The sequence below is a fragment of the Gasterosteus aculeatus genome, chromosome 8 (assembly GCF_964276395.1).
Source record: "Gasterosteus aculeatus chromosome 8, fGasAcu3.hap1.1, whole genome shotgun sequence".
NCBI classification, from domain to species: Eukaryota; Metazoa; Chordata; class Actinopteri; order Perciformes; family Gasterosteidae; genus Gasterosteus; species Gasterosteus aculeatus.
In genome coordinates, this window is record NC_135695.1 from 9,007,303 (window position 1) to 9,030,429 (window position 23,127).

At 46.6% G+C, this 23,127-nt stretch overlaps 1 long non-coding RNA gene across 3 annotated transcripts in view; it reads left to right on the forward strand.

Annotated features, from left to right (window-relative positions):
• The window catches only part of LOC144411368 (uncharacterized), a 63,351-nt gene that overhangs the window by 3,486 nt on the left and 36,738 nt on the right, over positions 1-23,127 (forward strand). The window contains exon 2 of one of the 3 annotated variants that reach the window (XR_013468524.1): positions 22,247-22,368. The exons of the other annotated variants lie outside the window; for them this stretch is intronic. This is a non-coding gene — a long non-coding RNA (uncharacterized LOC144411368). The remainder of the gene's footprint in view (positions 1-22,246; positions 22,369-23,127) is intronic. 3 annotated transcript variants of the gene reach the window in all.

Below are 23,127 nucleotides of genomic sequence, written 5' to 3' on the forward strand. Positions count from 1 at the left end.
GTGGTGGGATGGGGAGCACAAAAGCCCTGAGATGCGGCGGCCCGGCGAGAGTGGCCGGCTTTGAAAAGAAGCCGGGCGATCTGTTAAGAGAGCGGACGGACGGACTCGCATGGACTCGGGCCTTTATCCTCGTGCTTTAGCTGATGCCTGTTTTGGCTCCAAAGAACCCCCCCCCCCAAAAAAGGACACTGTCCGCCTTGTGCCCTCCCCTCCGCGCCTGATGTTGCATCAAACACATTAAGCTGTGGTGGAGGAGACGAGAGGAAGGAGGTAATATAGCTGAAGGCCAGACACTTAAGAGGCTGACGGAGAAAAACTTCCCCATCACTCTGCCAGAGGAGGAGAGGCCAACGCGCCGACCGGGATAGAGCGCCGTGTGCGTGCGTGCATTAAGACATTACACCGTAGTTTTGCCCCATCCCCGCTGTGCAGCGGCTGTTGGGGGTCAGTATTAAGGGAGGCAATATTGACAGTGAAATTGGACGCAGCACATTAAGAGCTCGGCCGCCACTTCAAAACACTGATACTCACTCCATCGTAATATTTTTGGGTTTTTTACATTGTGGATTTTGTTTTTGCTTTCTTGCAGTGGACCAATCATTCAAATCTAAAGTAAAATAGTTTTACAAATCCATAATCCACCATTTCTCCAAAAGCCTCAATTGTAAACAGTTGAGCTGAATGGATTTACTGTCAAACTCCCGTCTCTTGTCAACCTAATTCTCCCACCAATTATGGCAGTTTGTATTCAGCCGTATTATTGGGAGGGGCCCTCAAATGATATTTTCTGCCCACGTTTATTTACTTGTGTTGGCTGTCTCTTTGTTGTGGGTTGTGGTGTAAGAGTATTATTATGGATTTGGCTCTGAGAGCTTAGCTGGTCCGCAATTCTGATATCAGCTGGACTTTGATCAAAAGCAACAAGCTCTAAATCCACTTTAATCAGCGCACCGGCGGGGAGACTTCACAGCAACCGCAGCGCAGGGGCGTTCCTGAGGAGTCCGGGGGGAGGGGGAATAATCACAGATTCATGGACACTTTTTGCATTTGCTCTATTCAATTTTAATGAAGCTAGAGTTGCATGGAAAACAATTTCAAAGATCAATATTGTTATCTGGAGACAAGCGTTTGTATGACAATGGTGCGAGAGCTCCGGGAAGTTTGGTGGATCAAACTGAATTATAATTAGTCTTACCGCTCTGGAGCTGTGGAGCGTGTCATAATGTGAATGATCGCCCTACTAGTTTGCTCTCTTATCTATGATGCTATACTATTGTTTGTGTCTAGGCTTCGGTTTTCCCAAAGATTTCAATTGAGCCACAGCTGCAGCTTATGCAGTTTCTCTATTGCAATTCTTTACTCTTTTCTGTCTTAAAAGAGATGGAGGTGGAATGTGTTTTCAGCGCTGGTTTGCAAGAGGGAGCATCGTTTTAATAACTATTGGATTCATATTTGGTAACTTAAATTTGCCACAGAACGCAGTAAAAACGTCAAGGTTTTGTGGAAGGGTATATTAGTTTGTTCACAATCAGTTTAATGAAACCAAAGTCAGACATTGTGATGCTAGTCTGAGCAGGGAAATAGAATAGTAGAAATACCATTCAAACGAAGGTATCAGTGTGGTCAGAGAGGCAGACATTTTCATTTGTGTCGTTACCAATGCAACCGTTTTTGTCACGGTGTGGTTCACTTCCTGTCTTATTTTGTAGTTTTCTGCCACTCGTGTCCCCGGGTAACTTCACTTCCTGCCTTGTCTCGTCATCCCCTGTGTTCGTCTAATAGTTTCCACCTGTGTCCAATCACCTGCACCTCCCTTGTGTATTTAAGCCGTGTGTCTCTTGTGTCACTTGTCGCGTCATTGTCTTTCGCCACGCATGTCTTTCGTCTTGGATCGCCGTAGTCTCTTGCCTGTGTGCGTTTGCCCCGGTTCCTGTGTTTTTTGACCCTTAAGACTATTAAAGTCTTTTGTTTCCCGCAAGTCTGCGTCTGAGTCCTGCATTCCACCCCCATCCCTGACAGAATGACGCGACCAAAGAAGGGCTCAGCAGACCCGCTGCCAGACTACGGTCCGGACTACCTGGACGTAAGGAGTCCCTTCTGGCAGCGGAAAACAAACTGTGTTTTTGGTCCCAGGAGCTATCAGCTCGCCTGCCTCGAGCTCCGGGACCTCCTTAACCCTAGGAGGAGCAAGCGGAAGAAGCGATCTCCCGTTCCCGCTGGGCCGCCGCAGCGTTCTCCCGTTCCCGCTGGGCCGCCGCAGCGTTCTCCCGTTCCCGCTGGGCCGCCGCAGCGTTCTCCCGTTCCCGCTGGGCCGCCGCAGCGTTCTCCCGTTCCCGCTGGGCCGGCCCGACTCTCAGCCATGCCCCCGACCAGTTCCGGCGCCACGCTCCATGCCCCCGACCCGACCAGTTCCGGCGCCACGCTCCATGCCCCCGACCCGACCAGTTCCGGCGCCACGCTCCATGCCCCCGACCCGACCAGTTCCGGCGCCACGCTCCATGCCCCCGACCCGACCAGTTCCGGCCCCACGCTCCATGCCCCCGACCCGACCAGTACCGGCCCCACGCTCCATGCCCCCGACCCGACCAGTACCGGCCCCACGCTCCATGCCCCCGACTCGGCCAGTCCCCGCTCCGAGACTCAGGCTCCCTCCCTCCCATCCCATGGTCCTCTCCCACCCTCCCGTTGGTGATTTGAGGGCCGTCTGGGATCCGGCCCTTGAGGGGGGGCTACGGGGTGGGTTATGGGGGGGCTGAGCCGCCGCCGATTGCGGAGGTGTTCCGTGTCCCCGAGGCGGAGCAGACTGCGGAGGTGTTCCGTGTCCCCGAGCCGGAGCCGACTACGGAGGTGTTCCGTGTCCCCGAGCCGGAGCCGACTGCGGAGGTGTTCCGTGTCCCCGAGCCGGAGCAGACTGCGGAGGTGTTCCGTGTCCCCGAGCCGGAGCAGACTGCGGAGGTGTTCCGTGTCCCCGAGCCGGAGCCGACTACGGAGGTGTTCCGTGTCCCCGAGCCGGACCTCACTGCGGAGGTGTTCCGTGTCCCCGAGCCGGACCTCACTGCGGAGGTGTTCCGTGTCCCCGAGCCGGACCTCACTGCGGAGGTGTTCCGTGTCCCCGAGCCGGACCTCACTGCGGAGGTGTTCCGTGTCCCCGAGCCGGACCTCACTGCGGAGGTGTTCCGTGTCCCCGAGCCGGACCTCACTGCGGAGGTGTTCCGTGTCCCCGAGCCGCCGCCGCCGACTACCCCGGAGGTTTCCCGTGTCCCCGAGCCGACGACGACTACTAACCCGGACGTTTCCCGTGTCCCCGAGCCGACGACGACTACTAACCCGGACGTTTCCCGTGTCCCCGAGCTGCCGACGACGACTACTAACCCGGACGTTTCCCGTGTCCCCGAGCTGCCGACGACGACTACCCCAGACGTTTCCCGTGTCTCAGAGTCTGCCATTCTAGAGACGTTCCGTGCCCTGCAGTCGCCGCTCCGGAGCCGGATTGGTGACCGCCCGCCGGGCCGACCCCCAGAGGCTCCCCGCTCGTCTGGCCGCCCGCCGGGCCGACCCCCAGAGGCTCCCCGCCGGTCGGGCCGCCCGCCAGGCCGCCCGCCAGAGTTTCCAGGGTGGTCCGACCAACGTCTCTGGTTTCCCTCCCCACCCACCCCTTGTTCGCTCTAGTGTTGGCCGTCTGGAATTCGGCCCTTAAGGGGGGGGTACTGTCACGGTGTGGTTCACTTCCTGTCTTATTTTGTAGTTTTCTGCCACTCGTGTCCCCGGGTAACTTCACTTCCTGCCTTGTCTCGTCATCCCCTGTGTTCGTCTAATAGTTTCCACCTGTGTCCAATCACCTGCACCTCCCTTGTGTATTTAAGCCGTGTGTCTCTTGTGTCACTTGTCGCGTCATTGTCTTTCGCCACGCATGTCTTTCGTCTTGGATCGCCGTAGTCTCTTGCCTGTGTGCGTTTGCCCCGGTTCCTGTGTTTTTTGACCCTTGTGACTATTAAAGTCTTTTGTTTCCCGCAAGTCTGCGTCTGAGTCCTGCATTCCACCCCCATCCCTGACAGTTTTAGCGTGCTTACTTCTGTGCAAACCTCTGTACTGATTTTAGATGGCTTAGTTTTATTTTCATTTGGATCTCATATAACAAGTTATCCAAAAATTGTGTACTCGTTCATCTGCAATGTACACGCTTTGTTTGGCAAATACATTTGCATTGGGTTTATTTGTGAAGCAGCATCAGTAGCACAGCAGCTCACTCAATCCCATCCACCTCTTCCCTTTATGCTTAAGGGTCATTCAAACGTCCCATATGTTTTTTTTTTATCATTTATGAATTCAATTCCATGACACCTCAACCCTGAAACCAATTAAACCTGAGTAACATTTAACGAAATGAAACGGAGGCACTAAGACATCAGTGTGGGTGCATGTTGGTAGGAGCACGGATAGCCAACACAAAGAGGCTATACGAGGAGAGACAGGATGGTTTTATTGCACAACAATAGGTTTATAAGGCTTAAACTGATCTGTAGCATACCTATGACAAGGGCCAAAGACACACACACAGACACACACGCACACACACGCATGCAGGCAGGCACGTATGAAGACAGCAACCCCAATCAAGCACAGCGTATCCAACAAGTTACACACACAGTCAGAATAGCCAAATCCGACTAGCCCGCTCCTCAGTCCGGCCAAGTCCATCTACTGTAGCCCCCCCCCCCCCCCCCCCCCCCTCCCTCACACACACACACACACACACCAAAACCCAGTGACACCCAGGCCAACTCCGCATTCTACACGGATACACACATATGTAAAATGTGACCACACAGCTTAGCCTCCCAGTAAGACCTACAGAGCCGACCGTGAGTGTGTATGTGTGTGTGTGTGTGTGTGTGTGCGTGTGCGTGTGCGTGTGCGCTCACGCCGGTCAGTACTGAGGCATTTCCCTGCGGTTGGGGAGTGCGGATGTGGGGACGGAGAGGCCGAGAGAGAGAGAGAAAGAGGATTAGAGTGATGTGGAGACAAAGAACAACAATAGTTTGCCACATTTTGTCAAAGAGGATTTTATGGAAAAGCTGATTTGGAGTCTGCCACCAACAAACAACGATCGGAAATATGGGATTTATTACTAAATCAGTCAAGAATTTGCATGAAGTTTAACGAGTTTAAGTGTGTGTGTGTGTGTTTGTGTGTGTGTGTATGTGTGTGTTCATGCAAACTAAATCAACATTTCAATGGAAGTACATTCCAATATATTTGAGTTTGTTTAGTCTGCTGATAGTTTTCTTATGTTTTTGCATATGATATTATTCACACGTTCCTGTTAATTTACAGACGACAAGCTCAACACTCAATATCATCAGCCTCTCGTGTCTTTAACTGTTCATGGAGAACAAGTCCTTTCGAGGATTGTGAGGATTCCCGGCTCGACTTTTTAGTGCGTGCGGCCTCTCTGTTGTCTACTGGCCGCCGCTCTTATACAGCGGCCACTGCAAAAGGTGCTACTGCAATGCCATTAGATACAGCATGTCCGGTTCAGTTTTGTATACAGATGAAACCTTCCATCGCATTCCTGCTGTCCTAAATGAACCAAATAAAACCTCACGAAGTCGACATTTTGGGCTTCTGTTTGAAGGGTAATTGCCCTTTTAGTTCTTTCCCTAAACAAGGCATTACTGCAGCATCGCAGCCTCCGAGGTTCAAACTGCTTCCGTCTGTGAGAATGTCGGCCGGGCAGCGGGTGCTTTCAGACGCAGGCGGAGTGTAAGGGGGGAAACAGCGGGATCAGTTTGAAGGGAATGAAATGATTTAATGTTTCCGAGGCAGCCTCGCCCCTGGGGAATGGAGCGATATGGGCTCCTAATTGACACAAGGTCAACTGCCTCCCTCTCTCTCTCTCACACACACACACACACACACACACACACACACACACACACACACACACTGCTGATAGCCAGAACAGTCCAGTTCTGGCCGGTGCCGGAGCCGGACAGACAAAGGCCCGTGCTGTCCGGCTCCAATGATGGATGACCACCAGGCTCGTGTTTTATAGGGTTTTCACAGGAGTCAGTCCGTTCCCAGGCTGCGCTACAAGTCAATAGCCTTCTATGGGGCTTCCCAAAATGGAGGAGAAAAAGAAAAAATAAATATTTTATGATTTTATTAGGCCAGAATCAGCCATTGACAGAGCAGCAGTAAAATGCAGCTGAATGTGATTAGCAGTGAGTCGAATGTTCTATTAGTGTCAGTATTAGCTGATTGACAGAACTCCAGGGGTCATTATTCTTCTCTTTTGGAGGGTGTGGACAGATTATGCACAGCAGTCAGCATGTGAATGTGTGTTTTGTGCTTTCAATGTGAAACACCTTTTTTCTCTTAACATAATTTGAGTCTGTTATTGAATACTGGCTTTCTTAAGACAAGCTAAAATAAGATGCTAACGGGGTGCTATTATTTTACTGCATTTAAAATCAACCTTTTTCAATCAATTGCAGGTGTTTTTCTTCAGGCCTTTGTTCGTGGCACTACTGCTTTATTCTACCTTGTTTTATATACTTATAGTAAGTACAGAGAGCCGCGAGCAGGTTGGAAGCCACGGCTGATCGGTCCTGAAGAACGCGTGTAAAGTTAAGGCCTGCGGGAAAAACCATACAAACTAATTAATTACTTAGTTTACTTGGCTATATCGGGGCAGACTTTTACTTTACTTTTACTCTTTACTTTTACGGGTTTATATTGTGCTCTTATCATCAATCAGGGTCACAAATGCAGCCTGTCTCATACCTGTGACTTCCTGTATGATTCTCTTTGGTCAAAGAAATGAGTGGATCCGAGTGATCAAGAGGTACTAGATGACTACAGGAGGAACATTTGCTCTTTGACACAAATTGTCATGTTGTTTGAGTGCGGCTGCTTGTTAGTTGCTGGAGCATCACGGCGCTGTCGGGGTCTGTTGGGTCAATCATTATTTAGATCAGACTGTATTACCTGTGGTGCACCAGGACGCGGTCTGACTGTCCTTTCGGGTCCCTTTCGGATCAGGTCTCATTTGCACTTCGGGTTTGAACAGCGTCGTCAGAGGTCCGTTTCCTCGGAGGCCGAGGACCTGTGAGACTCATTTAGAAGGTTTGAATTACACATATTTGAACTCATGATCTCAAACCCATACACAAATGAGACATGGTGAATATATGTGGAAGTATACGGGAAAATATAAATATAAAACCCGATGAGAGACCTGCAGATGTCAGAGGAAGGAGTGCAGGTGTCAGAGGCGACGCCACCAGATGATCGCCCCCTTCCATGACATTTGCAACCCTCCGGTTTATAACGGGCAGCCAGAGAACACGTCTCGCACATCTGAACAGCGCCGCGATGACATCTAATCAGATGCCGCAGGAGACGATGGTGTCACAGCTTAGAGAAAACACGCTGATTCCCCGCCGGCTGTATTGTCGCTAAACGCGCTTCTCTCTATGGACTGTAAATGATTTAATTTGAGCGCCAGATGTGGCGTTGAGATTCTGCTAGCGCTCGTTGAGAGAGACAGAGGGAGGGAGGGAGAGGGAGGGAGGGAGAGAGAATGAGGAAATTACAGGAAGGAGAGAAACAGCTTGGCAGACCGACAGCCAACAGCAGCCCGGGCACTTGACAGAGCTCTCGAACGCCACGAACATGTGTGTGTGTGTGTGTGTGTGTGTGTGTGTGTGTGTGTGTGTGTTTGTGTGTGCACGCGAGTGTTTCTTCTTCCACTTGTGTATCATGACAGCTGAATGAAAATCAATCTGCTTCTACATCTGCCATCTTGAGTGTCGGGGAGCACAGATGGGCCTTCCCTGTCACACTGAGCTGGCAGCCGACCAACTCAGGTCCTTCCACTTCTTGTTTCCTCTATTTTTCTAATCTCATTTTCTTCTTCCTCTCCCCTTCTTCTTCCTCCTCTCCTCCTCTCGCTCTCCTCCCCTCTCCTCCTCTCGTCTCCTCCCCTCTCCAATCAGATGCCAGGATCTGAAGAACAGTTTTTTTTTTTTTCCCCCGTGTTGACGTCTCCAAGTCACTCCGACAGCAGATGTTTGGGGCCTTTCGAAGCAGCAATCTGGGCTCTAATCACCCTCATTGACGGCTCCGAGGGCCCCTGTTGCAGCTCTGAATGGCAAATTAAAGCGTTTTTAGATAACGTTTGTAATTGGCTAAATCGTTCATAAGCCCGGAGATCACACTTTTAATCTGCGGCCTAACATGACGGATCATGAAACCGAGACCGATCTCGTCGGCGCCGGCGTGTTTTGTCGCGCGCTTTCTTGCTCCCTCCAAAACCCTTTTTGGTGTCTTTCCTAATGTGTTGCAGTATGTTTGATGCCTAAATGATTCGCCCATCAGATTACCAAACACTAATCGCGCTCTCTGCTGCAGTCTGCCTCGTGCCCGCCGTCCTCTCTCCTCACTCATCTCCGGAGCCCATCTCATCTCTGGCATTAACTCCATTAGCCTGGTAATTGGCTCTCAAAGCAGCAACAACGGACTCCGAAGGCCACTTAATGTCCGTCTCCTTCCCTCTCTTCTCCTCTCTGCTCCCCAGTCGATCATCTACCTTCTTCAGTAAATAGCATTAACTAGTCCCGCATAGAAATCTGAGGCCATATTAGTGTTATCCTCCCCTCTCAGCCCATTGCCAGGCTTATGGGTCCAGATCGTAGGTGATGATATGACTAAATGGATATTTTTTCTCTCACGTCACTCCAAAATAGGGCCCTGAATAACCCCCAACTGTCAGAGATGAATATGTAAATTTGGCGTATGGAGATCTCCCTCCGTTTTTTAACCGAGCCGGAGAAACTAAATCCGTTTTTGAAAGATGTGGAAAGTCAGCTCACCATCACAGCCTGTGATGGGCCTCGCTTTTCATTTCCGCGTAGAAGATGAAATACAATGTGAAGATATTTCTCTCTGGTTTGTTGAGTCAACAGAAAATAGAGTGTCTTTATTGGTTTGGTGTTCTTTCACGAAGTTCACGTCAATATTTAGCTCATTAAATAAATATGAATAGGATAGAATAGAATAGAGCAAAATCAACCTCCTTCTGACTGAAATCGGGGTGATTTCTGACCTCATTTTAACCCGTTAATGGGTTGGTGGTTGTAGTGTAGGTGTCTAGGTGATGTAAGAACAAGATTTTGGAAACCTTGAGATCATTTTGTATCTTTTAGGTTTGAAGCGGTTTGTACTGTTCATGGGCCTTTGTCCTAATGTGTAGACTTATAGTCAGATCAACACTTGAGCTGAACGGTGGATGAAAACGTCTGGGTGGTGTAGTGTTTCCTATTTGAGGGTCAGGAATCCTCCGCTGGGCCTGAAAATACATCTCAAGGGTTTTCAGATGGTTATGCTCTCTCACTACACGGAAACAATAATAATACTTTGAGAATCAATCCTCACAACTCTTGGACAGATGGAACCTGTGGCGATTGGTCACAAGCAGAATGCTCAAATCTATTCAAATCTAACAGAAATATTTTGTTCCCTATTCATCAGAGATCCCAAATCAGCCTTTTTTATGATGGTTGGCATGGAGTATTACATTGCATAATATTATTATGAAGTGACATCTTTTTAAAATATGAGCATTTGTCTGGCCAGTAAACTTGCATGTTGTGTTTATCTGCTAAACATCAGCTTGGTGCTTAGTAGTTTGTGATGAATTGCTTGCCGGCGGCATCAGGACTGATGGGAGATGACGGCAACATCAGGCTGCGGGACAAACGGTCCCATCACTTATTGCATGTCAGACAGCGAGGCTGAAACCTTTCTCCTGTTTACACTCTCTGATGATTCTCTAGTCCTTCACGTCCCTCCGTCTGCCTTTGCTGGGGTGTCTTTTGCAAAGCCTCTCTATCTGTTGTATGGAACCTCTGTGTCTCATCGGAGGGATTTCAGAAACAGAGTAATTAGTTAGCGATAGAGGAGCCGTTGGTTTGCAATGATAGCTGCCCCCCCCCCGCACCCCCAAGAGAGAGACAAATCAATCAATAACCTGCTGATTTATTTCACATCCTTATCGTCTAATTTAATTGCTGGCTCTTTTGTATCCGTGGAGGGGGTAGAGGGCGGGAGGTTGGGGGGAGTAAATAAGGGGAGGGCGGAGGGATGTCGTGGAGTTGAAGAAGGAAACAAAAAGTTCTGCTGCTCTGTTTGCGCTCGTGTTGTTTCCTTCGTCCATGCGTGGCGGAGTTTAAGCGGGGCGGCGTTTGGAGACTCGGCCCCGCTCAGCTGTGTATTTGCTGCGGCAACACTGCCTCCATTGGTGCAACACACACACACACGGAGAGGAGGGTGGGGTGGGGGACAGGGGAAGAAGAGGGAAGAGCAATGCACAAATTATCAGAAAGAAAAAAATTAATTAGCAATATAAATGCCAAGCGGAGGACATTATGTGCAATTGTCTTGCTATCTTTCCAGAAATTAGTCTTTTAAAATGAATTTGCTGTATTAATCATCTCCTGAAATATTTTTTGATCACTGAATTAATAGTTTTGCGTTGGAGGGGCCGTGTGTGTTTTTTTTTTTTTAGGTATTCATTGACATAGGTGATTGCCTCTTAATTATGACAGCGTCCTCCTCCGATCCGTGCCTATTAATTCCTGTGTTGTGGCGTCGCGGCAGCCCGCTGCCTGGCCCTGTATCTACTAATTACTTCTCTAATTGAATTTCCTCTCTGTTGCCAGGCTGTTTTTTTTAAGTGGCTGTTTGTCGCCGGGCCTCATTGTGTCTTTGCGTGACAGCTAGCTGCTCGCCGCCGCGCTGACGGCGACAGGATGCCCTCTGTCGCCTCCTCTCTCCCCCTCTCTCCCCCCTTGGTATTCATGTCTCTGCCTCTGTATCATTACCTATACCTCCCAGACCTGTGTAGTGTTCCCACTGTAAATGAAAGAAGGAAATCAATTAATGAGAGCCGGTGAAACAATCACACGCCCCTCCCTCCCTCACGCGCCGCGCGCCCTGCTGTCATTGGTTCAAGCCTCCGTGGGATTGTTGTGACTAAGAGCCCGCCGCTCTTCAACCGCCAATTCCAGATGCATGCATGTCTTTGGCGGGATGATAAATGCCGTACCGCCGAGTTCCTCAGCTCCTTCATCAGAACACGGCTCGTCGGGCTGAATGCCGAAAAAATTCTTCTTTGCGAGCAACAATAAAATGCCCCTAAAAACTAGATGTACCAATAGCCACGCATGTCACATGGTCTCTGCGTGAGAAAATAAAGAAGTGGTCTTCTGCGTTTGTCGAAACTAAATTTTTAATTATGTGGTTTTATATCAGCCAATGATTGAATTTTGCTTTTGTCATTTGTAAAAACAATGTTTGTGATTTACTCCATGAGGAGTCTTTTTTCAACATATTCAGTGATTACAGAAATTACCATGAAGTAAAAGTAACAAAAATAAATAAATGAGACAAATACATATTCGACAAAAATGTGAAAAATATTTAGATTTGTGCCAATTCGAGGAAAATCTTTCTGCTTGATGGTTTAGTTTGCTGTTTCTGAGGCTTTTCTTATCGGAAATCATTCCGTAGATAAGAAAGACAATTTTGTCCACTTTGTCTCTTAAGTCGAAGCGGTGAAACCAAGATTAATAGTCTCTTTTTTTTATTGACAGCCAGCCTTCAACACAGCCAGCAGCCTGTTTTGGGATTTAATATTTAAAGACGTGTATGTGATAACCTTGGAACAAACTCTCAGGCTGAAGCTCGGCACGAGGCAGTGAAGGCCGTCTCTCTCTCGGCTGTCCTCGGAGGACGTCTGCCTAGTTAACGAAGGGACGAGGCTTTTACAGTAACAACTCAATCTGCCATTTACATCGATCGAGGAGGGAAACGGTGCAGCGGAGTCATCCTTCAGTCAGTTTGATTACAGGCTCATCGGGTCCATTTTGATGTGGGAAATACACAAAAGGCCAAATTACTTAGAAGGTTGTTTGAGTTTTCATGGGTATTAATGAATAGTTAGGTATGTCTTCAGCGTACGACTGGGTGAATGTTGACATGTACTCCAGGGTCTCAATGCAAAGCCTTTGTCGAGGCGACAAGTAGCTCAACTTAAAACGTGAAAGTACATGAATGATGGAAAACACGGAGCAACGTGAGAACACATTCCGGTGACTCCCATCTACAGGTGGTCAGTCATGAGGCCTCCTGGACCCAAAAGCAAACGTCTATCCGGACTGTTTAACAACTTCCGATTAGGTCGGACTCACTTTTCTGAGAAATGCACACAAGAGTCCTCCTCCTCTACTCAGTAAATATACACAAACTTTTGGCCGGGTTGTAAAACAACATTACAGCTATGACTATCGACCCATCTCAGCCAAACCGCGCTTTTCAGCCGCATCCCGGCTCTCAGCCCGTTCTCCTCCATTATCCCCCTCCTCCCCTTCATCCTCACCCAACCTCACCCACCCACTTGTCTTTGTGAAAACTTTCTCTCCTCCTGCCTCTCTTGATATTGATTCCCATTCTGTCTCTCCATCCATCCATCTCTCTCTGTTTCACACCCCTCCTCTCTCCCTCTATTGATCCCCCCCCCTCCCCCCTCCGCCTCTCTCTCCCTCCCTCTGCTTGCTGCTATCTGGCCCGTCCTTTGTCTTCTTATCGAGGATTCAGGGTTTATTCTGGCTGCTGTTATTGACAGGCCTCTCGCTCCACGGCCAACTAATGCATCCCTAATCCCACCTTTGTTACTCGGGAATGTTCTCTCTCTCTCTCTCTCGCGCACACACACACACAGACACACATAAAACCAATGCACGAGTGTGTGAGGTAAAAAGGGGCCACGAGGATGTTGATCCCAGCTTTCTATTTGTTGGGAAAGCCATCTATCAATCAAAAGAAGGCCGTCTGTCTGTGTGTTTCTGTGTGTGTGTGTGAGTGTGTGCGTGTGCACGTGGGTCTTGAGTGGCAGCCTGAATCGCGGCTGAGGACGTTTGATAAGCTTGTATTGTCGATCGTTGCCCCCCCCCCCCATATATACACACACACACCTCCCTCCACACCTTCACCTCGATAAGAAATACATTCGACTGGAGCTGATAACGGTGTCAGGAGCAGCAAAGCCCCTTTCTGAAGAGACACACACACACACACGCATCACGCCACGGGAGAGGTGTCTTTTTTCAAACACCTCGGCTGTAAATGATACTCTCGACAAACAGCGACAACAACACCACCCCGGAAAAAAAGGTTCCGACATGTGTGTGTGTGTGTGCGTGTGATGGAGCGTGTGTTTGAAAGGTAGAATGATGTGTGATAGGGCCGGAGGATATGCTCGACTTATTGAATAAGGTCTCAGTGATAGTCCCCCCCCCTGTGTGTGTGTGTGTGTGTGTGTGTGTGTGTGTGTGTGTTGTGAACAGCAGAGAAAGAATACAGTAATAGGCTTAGAGCAGCTGAGGCAAAGTGTCAGACTCAACAAACAACACACTGCTCTCAAAGACTGACTGACAGTTGTCTATTTGTGTGGGCCTGTGTACGTGTGTGCGCGCACACTTGTACGTGTGAACATGAGTGCTGCATGTGGTTGGGTTCGCAACAAGCTCTTTAGATTCGGGCCTAAGTTGAATGTGCGTTCTTGCACATCTTTGTTGTGACAGACACCGGGCTTTGCAATCATATCGCAGTGAATGCTCAGAGATGCCAGAGAGAGACGTTAACCAGTCAGAACACACGCCTGGTTCGGTGGTGGCCTGAGAGACCTCATCAGCGAGTTCAGAGCGGTCATCACTCCGGATGAAAACGTCATTGGCGGTTACACAAACGGAAACGCAATGACACAAAACCTTATTGAGACCAGTTTCCCGAAGTATAAATTTGAAAATCATCCCTTGTATTGTCCAGTCTCGCTCCCTCACAGGTCTGATATTGTGTGAGACCAAAAGTTAAATTATCAATAATGTTTTAGTTGCAGGTGATATTGTACGCAATGTACCGGCTGAAGGGCCTCATCATTTCAGTGAGATGTATCTTTCAATTTAAATTCTCTTTAAAAGGGTAAAAAATGTAGCTGTTTCTATGTTAAATACACATTTTAATGATGCCAAAATTGATGGTCTTTGCGTGACAGCTAGCTGATCGCCACCGCGCTGACGGCAACAGGATGCTCTCTCTCTCTCTCCCTCTCTCTCTCGCTCTCTCACTGGTGGTTGAAATGTTTTGTATAAAACATATTATGTCGTTAAAGCATTACAAAGTCAGCGTAAGTAATCAGTCATACAATTCAAATTTTTCAAATGTTCACATTATGCGTCAGAAAATCTCAGAAAAATAAATGAAAGGCTATCCAATGAAACACAAATTGTGATTAATTAAGAGATGTGACATTTAGTAAAAAAATATTCCCTTTGAAACGTGATAAAGTTGATGGTATAAAATGAAAATAAATATGATATCAGTTGGAAAATGTTTTCGCAAACGGGTTGATGGCAGTGCCAATTTGTGGAATATTCTCGAATGGAAAAAAAAGAAAAAACTGGTTGCGCACAAACAACATTTGCACAAGTTGTCCATTACTGCGGAGGAGGAACAGTGACCTGTGAAGAGAGCTCAGGAAAAGGGCCGCGGCACAAAGACATAAAGGGGGAACGAGAGAGAAAGCCAAACAGATAAAGAAAGTGAAATTACCAGAGGGCAGGAGAAAAGAGGGGTATTGTGCGTGTGCATTAACAGGGTGTATGATGAAGTTAGTTTTTTTTTTTTGTGTTGTGTGCAGTGACTAGCGGCAAGGAGTCAGGAGGAAAGAGGGGGGGGGGGGGATGAAATCAATGGCAAATTACATGCGCTCGCCTGGCCCATTGTACAGTATGGCTGCTTTATCCTGAAGAAGGCTCTTCCAAGATGATGTAGCCAAATGGTGGATGGACTTCAAGATCATTTTTATTGATTTTGAGGGGCCGTCAATGGAGTGACGTGTGTGTGTGTGTGTGTGTGTGTGTGCGTGTGTGCGTGTGTGAGGTGAGGTTGGGATGTGTGTCACAGGGCCAGTACAATACCCCCAGACCCCGGCTTTTTGTCCCTGTCCACACATTAACAACACACCCTGTCCCACTGCTTTTCATTTACATTAGCGCCTGGATGGGCGAGCGAAGGACAGACAGAGAGAGAGAGAGAGGGTTTTCCATTAAAGAAGTGCTCCGCCAGCAGATGCTTGCATTGTTTGGGTTCGCGAGCCCAGAAATATTTGGTATTGGCGGCTGATGATCAGTGAGCATCAGTGGAGTCATCTAGTCTTCCACATCAGAGCTGATGCCACGCAGCAGGGGGATTCTTAGCAACTTCAAAAGTGTTGAAGTGCCCAGTTCAAAAGAGTCCAGACACAACGGAGGTCTAAAACATTTTAACTGTCCATAAGATAAACGACTGTAACCCTTTAACTTTCAATAGATAACGAAGGTGAAAACATACACTTCACGCTGACAATATCTCTCACTATATACACATTGTATAAATATCCACTTTTTGGATGCTTTTTTAAATGAAATTAAAAATATGTCAACATCGTGGATTTCATTGTATTGAGTACTGTAGGATCAGCACAGGTGTCAGTTTTCGGTACACTGGTTGACAGAATAATGAGCGTGTGTGTGTGTGTGTGTGTGTGTGTGTGTGTGTGTGTGTGGCACATGATAAACTGCGGCAGCGTGTGCTTTTTGATTCTATTAGACGGTGTGTGTATCACGGAGCGACATGGCAGCACTAAATGCAGCAGATGTTAACCATAGGAGGCTAAAACCATGACAGCTTGGAGTGCTTTGGTAGAGGGCAAACACACAAACACACACCCACACACAGACGTTAACACATTATGATAATCATAGGAATGCACATTGGTGGAATGATACAAGCCGCAGAGCAGCAGTTCACAAGAACACATGACTGGGAACATGTATCGTCTGTTGTCGACTAGCACGCTCAAACACACACACACACACACACACAAGCACGCTGCACTTGTGCTGCAGAGACAGATGTTGCCATCTGTGCATGTGCAGCGGTGGAAGAAACACTCAAATAATTTGTTTAAGTACAAGCAGCTGAACCCGGGTAACAAATGTATTAAGAAGTAAATTCTATAAATATTTAAGAAACGTAATAGAAGAAACATTGTTTAGTTCAGCCATCATTGACGTTATTATTTACACGTGTGCCGTTCTTACTGTGACATGTCACAAATGCCTCCTGGGAAGTAATTGCTAAGTCATTGTTCTCCAGCAAAAATATATTTAGTTTTTTTGATATTTGAAATTTGTGTTTTTTTTTATTTTTTCTGGTTGGTGGAGGCTTTTTTCTAAATGAAAACATGTTCTCCAACATTTAAAATGAGAAAATTGAATGCAAGAATTTGAAATTACTCACACAGCTTTATCATGCGTCCATAATACTATACGTTACTATACTATAAAGTTAATATTCTTATTGTGTCTCTGCAATGTCCCACTTTCTTTACCTTTCGCACACATGCCTACTCACAGAGACACATGCGCACACACGCGACTTACGCAAACAGTCGTGATTTATTTTCCCGTGGACCTCAATGCATTTCTGCATCCTTTATGAGCTGGTTGTGAAATTCAACAGGCACTGTTTAAATAGGACGCAGACGTGTGTGTGTGTGTGTGTTTGTGTGTGTGTGTGTGTGTGTGTGTGTGTGTGTGTGTGTGCGTGCTCGGGGAGTGTTAAGTCACGACTTGCTCTCACCACAGAGTTCGAGGCCTTCCTGAAACACACGTACGCACACACACACACACACACACACACACACACACACACATTATCAGTGAGGTGCCAAGTTTCTCGGCCATAAGATAAACACTGAAAATTTACGATCCTTCATTTTACAGCATGTTGACTGTTTCTGTTGGCCTGCTGGACACACTGTGGACTGTGTGTATCTGTGTGCGTGTGTTTATAGTGGTGTTTGTAAGGAGTGTGTGTTTCTCAAGGGGATGTCCAGCAGTGAATATGTAGCTACAGTACCGTGAGTTAGCCCGTCTCCATTTTCAACTCATCTTTTCCCTGTAGTAGTTAATCCAAAAGATATTGTTGTTTCAAATTTCCGCTTCTACTTTAAAGTATGAAGATGGCAGCAGAAAGGTTTGCGACCGCCAGCGAGGTTTTACGGGGGAGAGAATGAAATGAACTCTGGATGAAATAATCCTGATCGCACTGGCCAGCATCAGACCTGCAGCTCCTTCTTCTTGCTAAGCCTTTTGTTTCTGTCTGTGTGTGTGACTGGATCTCTGTGTCTATTTGCGTGGGTGTGTGTGAGTGTGTGTCTGTGTGAGAAAGCCAGGGGAATGTCCTGGTCCAGAACCAAACCTCTGCCATTCCCTTGCTAAGCGTCCCAGCCCACCGCAGAGGTCTGAACCTGCCACCGATCATCCCTGGACCTGGATAAACATCAAAATGGCCTCCTCTCTTCAGCCTTTGCTAATCAGATGCCAGGCTCTGCCACTTTGTCAGAAGACCGGCCATCGCACTCTGTGTGGACCGCTGCTATCTGTGTGTGTTTCTGCCCAGCTTAAACCTTTCTGCCCCTCCTGTGGCCCTGGTGCATCTTTACCCCGGTGACCGTTACACGGATACAAGCGGGTCGGGATGAACGGCGACGTGTGCTCCTTTTTGCTTTTGCTTGTTTTTTAACACTTGAAAGTATCCATGTATTTAGTATTCTCTTTAAACCAGGTGCCTAATAATCTTAGTGGAGATTCAGAATGAAAATACCCACACATTTGCATTGAAGTGAGCATTTTGCCGCCTTGGCTTGTACTACATTCATTTTTAATTGTGTGGTCTCATCAGCTGCTTCAAATAAAACTGAAGAATCCTCTGTTTGCTGCTGCCTTTAAATTAAACCAGGTTCAGATATGAAGTGGATGCTTTTTACTGTTTACTTGATTATCTACACTGCAACTTTTATACTGGTGTGTTGTTTCAATGTCTCTTTTTTTACTGTTTTCAAATGTCCTTTTCTTTTTCCTGATGTTTTAATGGTTTCATGTGAAGCACTTTGAAATGCCATGTTGCTGAAATGTGCCACTCAAATACATTAGCCTCACTTTGCCTGTAGAATGAAAAGAGGTTTTACAACTGAAAGGTTTTCTCAGTGACGACGATCATTTCATCCTATCTCGATTAAAGCTATCCGATGATTGCAAGGTAAAGCAAAAGCAGAGATAATGTCACATTCAGAGAAATGCGATCAAAAGAATTACCCCAGTTTCCGTGTGAAGGAATGCTGCCGCACTAAACAATGACGTTTGTATTTTTCACTCAACACAACCCAGGTAGCTTCAACAGATCGTGTAACACACTATGAATGGCACGAGGCTGTGAAGTCTGCAATCATGTACTTTTTCTAACCCGAAGAAGAAGAGCCACAAGATCAACACTCGTCTCAGCGCGTAGCTACGACGGGTAACAAGTTCAGAAACGAGCGCCATCGGTCGGCGTCCTCCCGCGATGCAAACACGTGCTTGTGCGTGTGTGTGAAGGTGTCATCTCGGCTCGGTAGCAGCTAGCTAGCGGCTGAGCGGCTCTCCACACTTCATTAGCGGCGACGAGGTGAGCTGCTCATCTCCTCATTGTTAGCCAGCGCTAAGCTGCAGTAATCCCAAACAAAGGGCCGGGGCCTCGCAGCAGCCTGCGTGGATTAGAACGCTTTCGAGAAAAATCCGAGAGAGATTCATTCTCATTCAAATTGGCCGGTAAACAAAACCAGCGGTGGCCGGGAGACAGATGAGAGGAGATGAGGATGTGATGCCGTGAGTGGGGAATGTCAGGCTGTGTACATGTGTAATGTAGGAGTGTGAGTTTGGGCATGCTGTGTATTTACATTATAAACAACTACATTTAAGTCTTTTTTTTGCCAGGTGTTTGAAGCGTTTCTTCCCTTTTGAGCCAGAAGCAGGCTTTTTGCTATATAGACAGATTATTAATGTGGATTTGATACCCGTCGAAGTGAACTTGCTGACAGGGTCCAGGTGACCTGACTTTTTCTTTTATTCATTTTTTTTTTTTAAATCAATTTTTCACTGATAATAATAATGCACAGAAACACCAGTTTTATTCAGGAATATTTATTCAGGGAGAGGTAGTTCCAGTCAGATGTTTCGAACTTCCAGGTACTTTTTCAGTCATGCTCCACTTTTGCAACTGGGATGAAAATATACATCTGGATTTGTCAAGAAAATGGATTTTGAATTCTCAGTATTATTGTTTTCAAATGAATCATTTTACACAGCAGAGGTTTTGACTTGTCGATGCAGGAAAGGCCCAAGCCGAGGAACTTTAATGATTGCAATGCAGCCAAAATATCTGCTCTGATAGAAAGAGGCTCATCAACTTTCATTTGAATCCACATATTTTGGGGGATTCAGTTCCAGTAAAATGTTTGTGGAAAACACACTGTTGTTGTTGTTGTTTTTTATGTTATGAGCTTCGGAGCTTAAATTCTATTGTCATGGGTCAAGGCACAAATTCCAGGCTCAAAACTTTTTGAAAATAAAACTGAATTCATACACCAATAGCTGCACATACTGTTTTTCGAAGCAACCGACAGATTATTTGAGACTCCTTCAGTCGTGATTTATTTTCCCGTGGACCTCGATGCGTTTCTGCATACTTTATCAGCTGCTTGTGAAATTCTCATATAAATCTTCTCATGTGAAAGATGGCCGTAAACGTTTTCCGTTTTCTGATCCGTTCAATGTCCAGACGCAGCCGCTTGTAACAGGCTCTTTTCACTCAAATGACAAGAGTTTTCTTTTCAGGCAGTCTGCTAATCTCACTTAATCATCACGAATAACCACCAATCAGCTCAGTGAGTAAGTTATATTAGCATAGTCGTCTTCATATGGCTGATCTGATTTTTGATCAGATGTTTTTGGCTTAATTAAGCACTGAAATGTCACCAAATGCTCAAATCGGATATAAACAATCAATCAAAGTATCTGATTCTCGTCAATCTTAAGTAATCTGTAATGACGGTATTAAACTTATTAGCTGTCAGTCAAATAGACAGACAGCATTTTGATCAATTCAGTGATGATAATCAGAGTTATATGTTGGCAGATGAACTCGATTACAGTGTTGTTCAAATAATCTGACGCAGCCATCAGTATCCGTCCGTCACTGATGATGCTTCGGTTGTAATGAAGTCGTCTTTAAATGGTACAAGTAATCAAGTATTTACACATTATACATTTTCTTCTTCGTAATCTAAGTCTGTGACTGCATTCACGTCCTGCCTAATTTCATGTCTAATCCTAAAGATGCTGCAAGGAACTTTTACTTTCTGCCTACTTTTTTTTAGCACCAGACTCCCTTTAGAAAAGTCATTTTTATTGCAGCAGGGTCTGACTGTCTTATCTCTTATCTCTCTATGAGAAAACACTGCAGAGAAATATTCTTGTTGGTTCTCAGTTTGCTTTCATGGTGGAATGTACTCGTATCTTGTGAAATGTGCCTGTTATTGTGTACATGTCAGTAACTCCCCCACACACGATTTTGTACCAAGCATAGTAAAAGATTGTGATGATTATCCATCCCCGTGGAAGTGCAAATGCAGCGCAAATGCACCACAGATTTCTGTAGTATCGGGAGTACCACATTTATTACGCCGTCTACTAAATTGAATGTCACTGTCTATACCGATTTTGATGGCCAACAGTTGTTGAGATACTTCATCCACTCAACGTTATTAATGTCTAATGGTGGCACAGGATGAGAGGTCGGTGACCTCTGAATATCCATTCTCAGCGGCGCACAAACAGCATGAACCATAAGTGAAAAGCAGGGTAGCTTTTCTAATGGAATGTCTGTGTCCACTCTGTCTTAGCAGTTACGGATGCATTCTTCAATAACGAGATGCCAGAGACGAGTGGTGCTCTGTGAATATCTGACAGCTGCGTCTGCGTGTTTGGGTTCCTGTACAAACAGCCCCAGGGCTGATCAGCGAACTCACTTCAGGTGGTCGACATTTTTACTGTCTTTAACCGCACAGCATTTTGAAGTCTGCCTTGAAAAGTTGGCCGTCCATGCCGAAAACCTTGTAGAGCAAAGCCGGGCATGATCTCATCCTGATGTGACAATCACAGGCGGGTTACTGTTTCAGTGTCGCAAACTCAAAATTTCTTGGTTCCCAGTTACACATGTGTAGCAAAACTTAATACTGATCCACCTTTGAACTCAATTATTTGACGGAGCATGTCCCGTAAAAGGGTTAAACTTCAACTGTGGCCGTTTAAAGGCTCGTGCCGTACTAAATTCTACAACATTACTCAAGGGGAAATACTGTATCGCAGGGTAATGAATGGGTGTGTTTTTGCTGCGTGTGACATGATTGACAGTTTGCTGGTCACGTCTCCCTCAGTACGGTGCCCCATTTCTACTGATTACTGTGTCAATGTGTCCGTATCACACACACACACACACACACACAACACAGAGGGAGCCCACTGGATCTCCCATTAGGCCGATGTGCGAGAAAACACACAAAACAGATGCGACAAATGTGTCCACTCACATGCATATGGAAATGCTTATGTGTGTGAGTGTGTGTGTGTGTTCAGATTCAAAGCATCCAGTGATAATGCCGTGGTTTCTAAAGGCTCACATGGGGCTACTGGACTTGTGCTTTCACATTCAGACTGAATGGTTTCATAATTAAAGGTTATCCAGCTCTCTAATGCTATGAGTGCTATGTCTGTGATTCAGACTGCATGGCACAGATTGATCAGATAAAGTGCAAAGACATATTTCTTCTTCTGCTAAGCCCTTTCAGCAGCGACTCTCTGTTTCTCTCTTTTCTCACATTATGACCTGCTTAATCCAAAATATATGTTACTGACATTTTCCAATTTTATTTTTCGTTTAATGCAAGCTGTTGTTAGATGCGGGTCCTTGTTCATAATCCACTGCATGTGTGCAGGTGTTGATACATGTGATTGGTACATGGCTGACACTGAGGAATAGTGGTTGTTGTAGGAAACTGATTCTGTGTGTTTTTTTTTTCGAACTGCATAGCTCCATGAACTATGCCAGGCGAGTTGAAATGGAATTCTTTCTCACCTCTCCTGTCCTCTATTATTCTCCCCCCCACCCCCCCCCCCCCCCCCCCCTTTATTCCCTCTCTGCCCTTCTCTCCTTTCCCTCCATTCATCTATCGCACCTCCTCACCACTCATCCCCTCATCCAGCACACCTATCTTCTCCTGCTGCACCCACCCACCGCCTCACCCTCCCGCCCTGTGATGGACAAGGTGTCCTCACCTTGTAACGATCACTGACATCCAATATGTTTGGCTTAGGATCATCCCCTGTATGTCCATTGTGCTTTCTGTTAAACGCTTTATTGATTAGCCGCGAGTTAATTACAAATTGCATCAAGCGTGGGCAGATTGAGGTGGCTTACATGGCCGCAGAATCAAATGCATGTTGACTGCGCGCACACACACACACACACACACACATCCCTGCAGGCGTGCATCTCAACCAGCAGGTTACATTAGGTTACCCGCCCTATTAACAGCCATGCATTTATGACATTTCACAGTGCCTTATCATCGCTTTAAGGGCATGCAATATTTGCCGGCCATTGTAATGAAAAGGGTAGAATTAGAAACAGGAGGTTTCTGCAAGACGCCGATGGTGTGCGCCCTGAATACTTAATTCTATCAGGCACAAGTTGACTCACCCCGATGCAAAATTATGAGACTGTGCCAAATCCACAGCAGACCTTTGGAAGCTAATGTATTCAGAATTTAAGCTCCATTGTAAGACCCATAACGCCTGCACCTGACCTGCTCTGCTGCAGCCCCGCAAAACCACCTTTCACCTCTGACTTTTGCACTTTGCAAGTTAAGAAATGTAAGTAATTATAGTGATAGTAATAATTGTTGCAACTTGCAACAGCATGCTTTTTTGGGGGGGCTTTTTCGTCTTTGTGCCGTGTCAGTTTCTTTTTGACATTGGCATGTACTTTGTTCAAAAGGAAAAAGGAGCGGAAAAAAATCTTTATCAAATTCCCATTCTGAGGCTTTCAATAAGGCAGGCCATTACCTCACTGGCGCTTTTGTTC